The sequence below is a fragment of the Tupaia chinensis genome, unplaced genomic scaffold (assembly GCF_000334495.1).
Source record: "Tupaia chinensis unplaced genomic scaffold, TupChi_1.0 Scaffold000044_1, whole genome shotgun sequence".
Taxonomy (NCBI): Eukaryota; Metazoa; Chordata; class Mammalia; order Scandentia; family Tupaiidae; genus Tupaia; species Tupaia belangeri.
Genome location: NW_006159500.1, coordinates 1,714,964 through 1,723,976, shown reverse-complemented (window position 1 = coordinate 1,723,976; position 9,013 = coordinate 1,714,964).

The window sequence follows — 9,013 nt, the reverse complement described above, 5'->3', positions numbered from 1 at the left end:
AAAATTTAGTTTACAGGATTGACGATGGTGGGGAAAATAAGTGCTATATCACAATAGAAAGATGATGCCTCAGGGACCAAAGATAAACATGTCATCATTAGTGATGACATACATGTCTGTCCAGAATGAAGTATCTGTCTCCTACATTTCTCTATATAGATTGTCTTTGAGCCTTAAACCCCGAACTGTGCTATGTCCCTTAGGCTATCACAGAATGGCCTATTTTCACTAGTTAGTCCCAGAAAGAAATACTAATCTTTTACCTCACCTGTTAGAGGATAATTTAAATTGGCTTTATTGATTGCAGAACTAGACACGCATTAATATATCTTTTATAGTCCCTGACCCGGTAGAGCATGAGAAATATCTGAAGTATGAAATAAATGCAGAGTGGTACTGGTAAGGGTTTATATTTTAAATCATAAGTACAACATCGGTTTAGTTTCTACTCTGCAGATTCTTTTAGTTCTACAAAGAAGAAAATTACTTACCATATTGAAGCACAGTTTTCTGCAGATTGTAAACATAAAGAATCACAAATCAATGAATTTAATTAATTCAGCACATTTCCATTCCTTTTTGTAAGATGTAAATTCAATATCCTACCACTACCACCTTGACTGCAGTCTCAACATATACACTGCAATCTTTTAAAAGATGATACTAGAATTTTACCTCATTAAACTCATTTGAATATAAGTACTTAAAATTCTTTCTGAATTAGATAATTTTGTCTCATGTTGTTAAAACTTGTCAAGATGTATTTATGAAGCAGGATTCTGCAAAAGACTCTTTAATCCCTAAAAGCCTTGGACATGACATTATGAAAACTGATTTTATTTTATTTATTTTTTATTTTACTTTTTATAAAGCATGAAGATAAGCTTGAAGTCTACAGGTCAGCTGGGCTGGGCTGGGCCTGCATAGAGACATGGAGTTGGAGCCAGCCTGAGAAGTTGTAGTTAAATTGGTCTCCCTGTGAGTGGCTCAGAGGCCTACGTGCGTATCATGTGCATGCAGGTTAACCGCGAAAGCACTTCTGCTAGGTGTGCAGTAAGATAGCCAGTACCTGAGACTTCGTATATTGGAAGGACAAATAGCTTCCTCCCTATTTCTTCACATTAGAAAGAATTACTGAGCCACTTAGGGTCAGGGAGAGAGGATGAGAGGGAGGATTTCATTTCTATACGTGGAATGAAAACATCTTCTCTTTCTGTTATTAATGGTGCTGGTCAGGCCTTACTTAGTCACAAGGGCTGTGGTGAAAGCTACCGAAATAATTATTATTTTTTTTAAGAGTAAAGAGGGTGGGGGACAAAAAAGAGGGTGGGCAGTCTAAGGTCCCAGGCTACAGAGGAGATGCAAGACTAGCAAAGCGAGATAAGAACCACTAGAAAGGGCTCTATTATATACATTCCTCTCACTTACACCTGGCAACCACTTTATTAAGCAGTTACTGTTACCCCTTTTGCACAATTAAGGAAATTAAATGTCAAAGATATTAAGTAACTTGCTTACAGCCACCAGGTAGTCAGTAATGGAACTGGACTCAAACTCTAGTCGACAAAGCTCTGTATTTAATCATCAGACAGCAGAAATGGATCTGAGACTGAGTGTCAGGGCAGCTTCCCAGAGGGATAAGAATTTAAGATGGACAGTAAAGGTTGTAAGGATTGGATAAACACAGAGGAAAGCGGAAGGGAGGGGAAGAGCAAAATCAAAAGTAGTAGGAATATCTCTTGGTGGAATAGTAAGGGACCAGGACTGACTGGGTTAATAGATTTATTCCGTTATGAATAACACCATAAAACTTAAAGCACATTCATATCCAACTCCCGGGTCCTCAGAACAATGTTTTTAATAGGAGAGAGGGCATTATAATCTTTCTTTGCATATGCAGAAATTAAAGCTCCAAGAGGGTAAGTGACGCCTCTATCACATATCCCTTCCACTACAGGGCTTTCATGGATATTGCTCCTGCCTGGAAAGCATCTCCTCTCCTCTCAATTTGTTAACTACCACCTGTCCATCAGCTCTCACTTCAACTTTGTCCTAAGAGAGCCTCAGCCAACTCCCGCTGCCAGGGGCAAATCCCTCCCTCATGTATGCCCTCATTGAACCATGTACCTCTCCTTTGATGAATATTTATCATGTTCATCATATTCTATTTATTAGTGGGAATAAACACGAGAAGAATAAATCATTGAAGAAATGAATTAACAAAACCTAGGACTGCCTAGGGCTATTATAACATGAATACATAATTTATAAAAGGTACAACTGAAAAATCTGAGGCTATTTTACCTAAAAATGAGAAAATTTAGGGGAGAGGATATGATGGCTGTCTTCAAATGTTTGCAGAACTGTCATGTAGAAAAAGGATTAGACATATTCTGCACAGCTCCAGAGAGCAGAACAAAGACCAATGAGGTGAAAGTCCAAGGAGGCAAATTTCATTGCAGGGTAAGGAAGTGAAGTATGCAACAACAACCTGTCCAAATACAAAGTGGGCTGTCTGTTAAGGAGGTGAGCAAACAAAGGCCGGATGACCACCTGTCAGGGGTGTTGTAGATGAAATTCCTGTTCTAATCAGGAAATCTTTAGCCACTTAGGCTTTTCCAAACCTAATTATGTTTCTCTAGTTCTGGGAGAGACTTGAAAGTAAAACAGAATTTGATTTGCCTGACCATAAAAAGAGAGAACCACAAGGAATAAGTGTTCAACTAACGTTGGGCTCTTTAAGAAGTATGGCAGCATATGATGACATATGTGAGTGGCCACTCTGTGCCTGTTTGCTGAGGTCTTTGAGAGCCAGCATTCCAGCAGTAGTTAGCGCCCTGCAGCTGCCACTGTGACTAAACAGCAGGGACACGCCAAAATACAAGGGAATAATCCCAAGGTCATTCCCCTTCCTCCCAGCAGAATCTCAGGCCCTTCCACCACTCCCCAATGCCAAGTCACATACACATGAACACATTTCTACACGGGGTGCTACCACTGTGTGCTGTGATCTCTGTGCGTGCAGAGAGATCTCGTCCCAAACTGCTAGTGAAAGCTGTCTTTTCCCAACTATTTGAAGCTACCTCTTATGCTAAGCAAAACTTTATGGCGAAGTTTCTCTCTCCTCATACAGAAATACAGATTGTGGGAAATGACACTGAGTGAGAAGAAAGCTAAAATCATCTTAAAACATTATTTCTATCTTAAATTATATTTTATCTCTATCTTAAACTCACTAAAACAAAGGCCTTAACAATTATGTGGAGGGGCCGGCAGGAAGTGTGGTGGTTAAGGTGCTGCACTCCCACATGGCTGACCACAGTACAAGTCCTAAACCTGACAGCTTGCTGTCTTACTTTCCTTTTCCCTCTCTGTCTCTCCCTAGTCAGATTAAAAAATAATAATAATAAATAACATTTTTAAAATAATCCTTTTAAAAAATTATGTGGATGCCAAAAACTGGAAATCTTGATTTGGGACCAGTTCCAACAAGGCTGTTTGGATAGAGATAAACTTGCACAAGATCTGCAATTGTCACCTTTAGCAAGCACAGGCCTGAACCAAAAATGTCAGTTTTTCTATAGAGAAATATAATCTGAATGTCAAATAACCAGTTTGCAAATTTTGGAATCCAACCCATTCGTGAGTAATCAAATTCACTAAGTTGTAATATAGTCAGAATGATTAGATAAACGGGGTCAGGTGGTGGTGCAATAGCCTCAGCTTGCATCCTGGAACCTCCCTGTGCACACCTTTCTGTACACGCCATCATCTGGACTGGCTGAGACTAAAGGTGGATAGCCACATGAAGACCTTGTTCTTCTGATTCTCTATTTCTCTCTCTTTTTCTCTCTCTCACAATAAAGAAATAAGCAAACAAAAAGTATAAGATAAAGCCTAGTTGCAGCAGTGCAAGTGATTGGGTGCCACTACATGATGCTGGAACCACATGGAAGGCCCAGGTTCAAATCCTGGACTAACCTAAAGCCAGTCAAGCATAGTGTTATGTGCCTATAACTATAGCTAACTGGAAGGCTGGGGCAGGAGGATTATGGTATGTCTAGACCCTGTCAAAAATCTCTCTCTCTTTTTTAAAAAATCATTTATACTTCAAATCATAGTGTCTATTTTGCTATATGATAAAATATTTGATAATCCAATTATTATATATTTACTGGCCATCTATTATGTGTCAAGCACTGTGCTAGGAACTGAGTATAGGAAGATAAAATAGATATAATTTCTGATCTTAGAGAGTTTGTATTCCAATTTAGACAAAGTAATAAGAACTAAGTTAACACATGACTACAAATCATGACAATTGATATGAAAGGAAAGGGACAATAAGAGAGACTTTTAGAATCACTTTTAAAATTGGCTTTTTCTGAGGAAGAGACATTTAAATGAGATATTAAGAGTAAGTGAGAAATAATCTCATAAAGAGTTAGAGTAAGGACATTTCCGGCAAACGCATATCCCAAATCTCTTGGGGAGGAGAGAATTTGTTTCCTTCAAGAAATGAAAAGTGACCCAGCTGTGGTGGTACAGGTGGTGCATGTGGAAGCCATGGCTAACCTGAGGTTGGGACACTTAGTTGACTTAAAACACACCAGGCACATGCACACCCAAGATTCTGACTAACTGGAGGGCTGAAGAAAATGGACTGTGGCATGAAGAGACCCCATCGAGGGTCTCTCTCTCTCTCTGTCTTATAAAAGAATTAAACTTTTTAAAAAATCGAGAGTAAGTAATGATGAGCAAGGAAGAGAAGCCCAAGATGATGCTGGGGAAAATGCAGGGGCAGATCCTGCAGTTCTCTAGAACACGTTAGGAAACTGAAGATTATGCAATGAGAAATCTACAAAGAGGAAGTGATACTATTTACAAAAAAATTTTTTTGAGAGGTTTTTGCTATAGGGCGCGTGTGCTCGCTAGACAGTCAGAGAGAGACAGAGAGACAGAAAGCGAGAAATCACACCCCAGATGGCGACGCCGCAATCCCTTCTCTTCTGTTCTCCTCTTGGGATCTTGGGCACGCATGCACACACTCCCGGTGTGAGTTTTAAGCCACCAGGTCTGGGACGCGAACCGTGGTCTACTACATGGGAGTCCAGCGACATAGCCATTACACTAACTGCTGGTTCCACTATTTACAATTTTTTTTAAAAGAAGTTTTTGCCTTAGAGCATGTGTACTCTTTGGGGGGGGGCAGTCAGAGAGAAAGTGAGAAATCAACCCCCAGAGGGATGACCATGCTGTAATCCCTTCTCCTCCATTCTCCTGCCAGGATCTTGGGCGTACATACACATGCTCCTGGTGTGATTTTCAAGCCTCCAGGTCCAGGACTCAAACTGTGGTCAGTCCTGTGGGAGTCCAATAATGTAACAGCAATGCCATCTGCTGGCCCCACTATTTATATTCTTAAAATGATTATTCAGCAGGTCAGACGTGGAGAATGAATTAAATGAATGCAAGAATCATGTCTCTTTGTGTATAAACTCCCCATGCACAAAATGACAACTTTCAATTCACAACCATGTTAGTACAATATATTATTCCATATTCCATTATTTATCACTAAATAAATGAAATTTGAAGTATTTTCTATTCAGGTGATATAAATTCTAACACATTTTTTAGAATGAAGACAAATAACTACGTCCAAGGCAGAAGAAGAGTAAAAATAAATGCCTTTGTATATAAGGTTGCATTCAGAATATTATCTCTATTTCATAATCAAGAGAAATGATGCTCTTATAATAAAGAGACTCATACATGAGGATGCAGGGATATAAAAAGAGTCAGAACTAGTCTCTATTTTTTATTCTTTCTGTTTTTATTTGCCCACTACTGTATTTTTCCTGTGGCGCATGTAGGGGCAGTAGCCAGTCCTTTCCACTGCTCTCATCTAATGTAAGTGTAGGCTCCTGGCAAAAGTGAACGTATCTAAGGTAGTACAGTACTTAGAGAATACTGTGGTCTTCTCTTCTGCTCTGAGGACAAGATCGTTGGCTCAGTCAATTTACGGTATTGATTCAAAAGAGGGAGGCTGGAAATTAGTGCAAGGGGACCACAAAAAACATTCATAGAAAAACTAGAATTAAAGTACAAGTTTATTTTGAGGGAAAAATTTTACTGCACAGTTCCTTTTTTCATGAGCTTTTTGAAGACATGCCCTCCCCATATATCTTTTTTTTAATAAAAGAATTATTTATTTATTTAATTCCATTTGTTGTTATTACTTTGTTAATTTCACTAGAGAGAGGCAGAGAGACGGAGAAAGGGAAAGTGAGAAAACAAGCTGCCAGGTCCAGGACTTAAACTACAGTTGGCCATGTGGGAATCCAGTGCCTTTAACCACCACACCACCTGCTGCCCCCCTCCCCCTGCATGTATCTTAAGGAAGGAATACAAAGACAAAAGTAATATATAGCCTCTGGCATTCAAAATAGCATCGCACAGTGATCCTGGTTATTTTCCAAATACCTTATTTTCTCTCCCCAACCAAACCCATAAGACTCATTCTCACAGTCTGCTTCTTTGGTTGGTGGTTTATGTGGTATTGATAGGAAGGATCAAGTTTTATGAAAGTAGGACGTTACATTAGAGAAAGTAAAAGAAAATCTTGTTCCTCTAGTCTCAAAAAATTGCAGAATAAAGAGAGAGAGAGCAATAGAGCAAGAGAAAAGGAAAGTTAATCAGTCAAACATATATTCTGATTTACCCTTTTAGTGAATTGCAATAAATCCAGGGTTCTCAAACATGAATGTGCCTCAGATCATCTAGAATGGTTGTTAAAACACAATTCCTAGGCCCCACTCCCAGAATTTTTGATTCACAAAGTCTGGGGTAGGACTTGCATTTCTTGCAAGTTCATAGGTATTACAATGCTTCTGATCTAGGGACTGTATTTTGAGAATTACTGTGCTGAATAGTCAAAGCAATGCCAAGAGCAAAGGAGTTTCTTATTTTTGGAGAGTTTTTTTCTATAGGGCACATGCACTCACCAGAAAGCCAGAGAGAGACAAAGAGACAGAGAGCGAGAAATCACTCCCCAGGGAGGATGGGCACGCCGCAATACCTTCTCCTCCATTCTCCTCTTGGGATCTTGGGCACGCAGGCATATGCACCTGGCGTGAGTTTAAGCTGCCGGGTCTGGGACTTGAACCGTGGTCGACTATATGGGAGTCCAGCGACATAGCCATTATGCTAACTACTGGTCCCTGCAAAGGAGTTTCTTGTCCTTAATTTTCTTGCAGTACCCAGGAAAGGGATCATTTCTACAACTGACCCCTACTCAGATCTCCCCAACCTACCTCAAAGCGATGGAGATACATAAGCCATACCCTTCTTCCACTTATATGCAGGCATTTTCTTCTTTTTTAATTACTTTTTTATTTGTCATTATTATTATTATTATTATTATCTTTAAGTTTGCTACAGGGTACATGAGCTCACCAGAGAAAGAGAGAAAGAAAATGAGAAAACAAGCCACCAGGTCCAGGACTTGAACTGTGCTCGACCATGTGGGAGTCCAGTGCCTTAACCACCACACCATGTGCTGACCCCACTCAGGCATCTTCTTAAGGAGATAAACAGAGTGGGTGAGGGTGTCTTAAAGACTGACCATTTTCCCCCGGGAAGGTATAGCATTGCCAGTAAAACCATTTAAATTCCCAAATATAACTACTCTTAAACAATCCTGGACACCTGGTCAGGTTTCTTTCCCTTTTATTCCTTTGAATAACCATGCCAGGTTTCATTTTTTTTCCCTTTTTCCTTTTTCACAGACAAAAATGTGAACTCAGCTGAAAGGGTGGTGAGCCATCTTCAGTAGTGTAATAATGAAGGCAATATCTTCAAGAATGGTAAAACTGCAAAATAGAAGCCTCTGTTCTAGACGAACTGTCAAATCACCATACAGACCTCGGACTTTTACTTGCTAAAGTCATCATATGTTGGGCCCAGGTGATAAAGCAATCTAACCTGTATCCCAAGCAATACAAATGGAATGAGAGACAAGAGTGGTCTAAGAATGATATATAACTCATTGCAGTGCTTGCAAGCTGTCACATATTGTTGCTGTGTTATACTCTTTTGCACTGGTTGTCAACTACTTATCAGAGCTTCATCTAGATCAGTCCTTTAATGTTGCATTATTCTCATTTCCAATCATTCTTCCTTTTATTTTCTTGACCGTTCTTTGTCTGTCACCATCTCATTTTTTCAGATCCAGTGATGTGCATAATTTTACCTCAGATTTCATTAGCATTTCTTCAAAAGCTGCTTTAGAGTTGTAACAAATGACTCAAACATTTCTTTTAACAGCCTTTGAAACTTCGGAATAGCTGAGTAAGTAAATAAATAATCAAAGGATTATATATTTTTTTCTTTCTTTCTTTTTTTTTTTTAATTTGCTATAGGGCATGTATGTTCACTGGAGAGAAACAGGGAAAAGGAAAGAGAAAGAAAAAGTAAGAAAGCACACCCTCCTCCCCAGGGGAAGGTTCACCCCACAACCCCTTGCCCTCCATTCTCTTCACAGGATTTTGGGCATGCACACATGTGCCTAGCATATTTTTCAAGCTGCCAGGCCCTGGACTTGAACTATTCAGTCAGCCACGTGGGATCCAGCCACCTTATCTACCACACTACTTGCAGGCCCACAAGGTTTTTGTTTCTTTTTAATGGTCATTATCAACCTTTATTTCACTTATTACATTAACACTCATGAATTAACAGATGTGATTGGATTAAGGTAATAATGTAGAAGCCATATCCAACTTACTCTTTAAGGCAGCATAACTAAAAATAAATAAATGAATAAATAACTCGGAATTTTAAATTTATATATGTATATAATAGACAGATAATTTCTTTCTTTCTTTTTTTTTTTTTTTTTGAGAGGTTTTAGCTATAGGGTGCGTGCACTCTCCAGAAAGACAGAAAGAGACAGAGAGACAGAAAGCAAGAAATCACCCCCCCCAGGGGGATGGCCATGCTGCAATCCCTT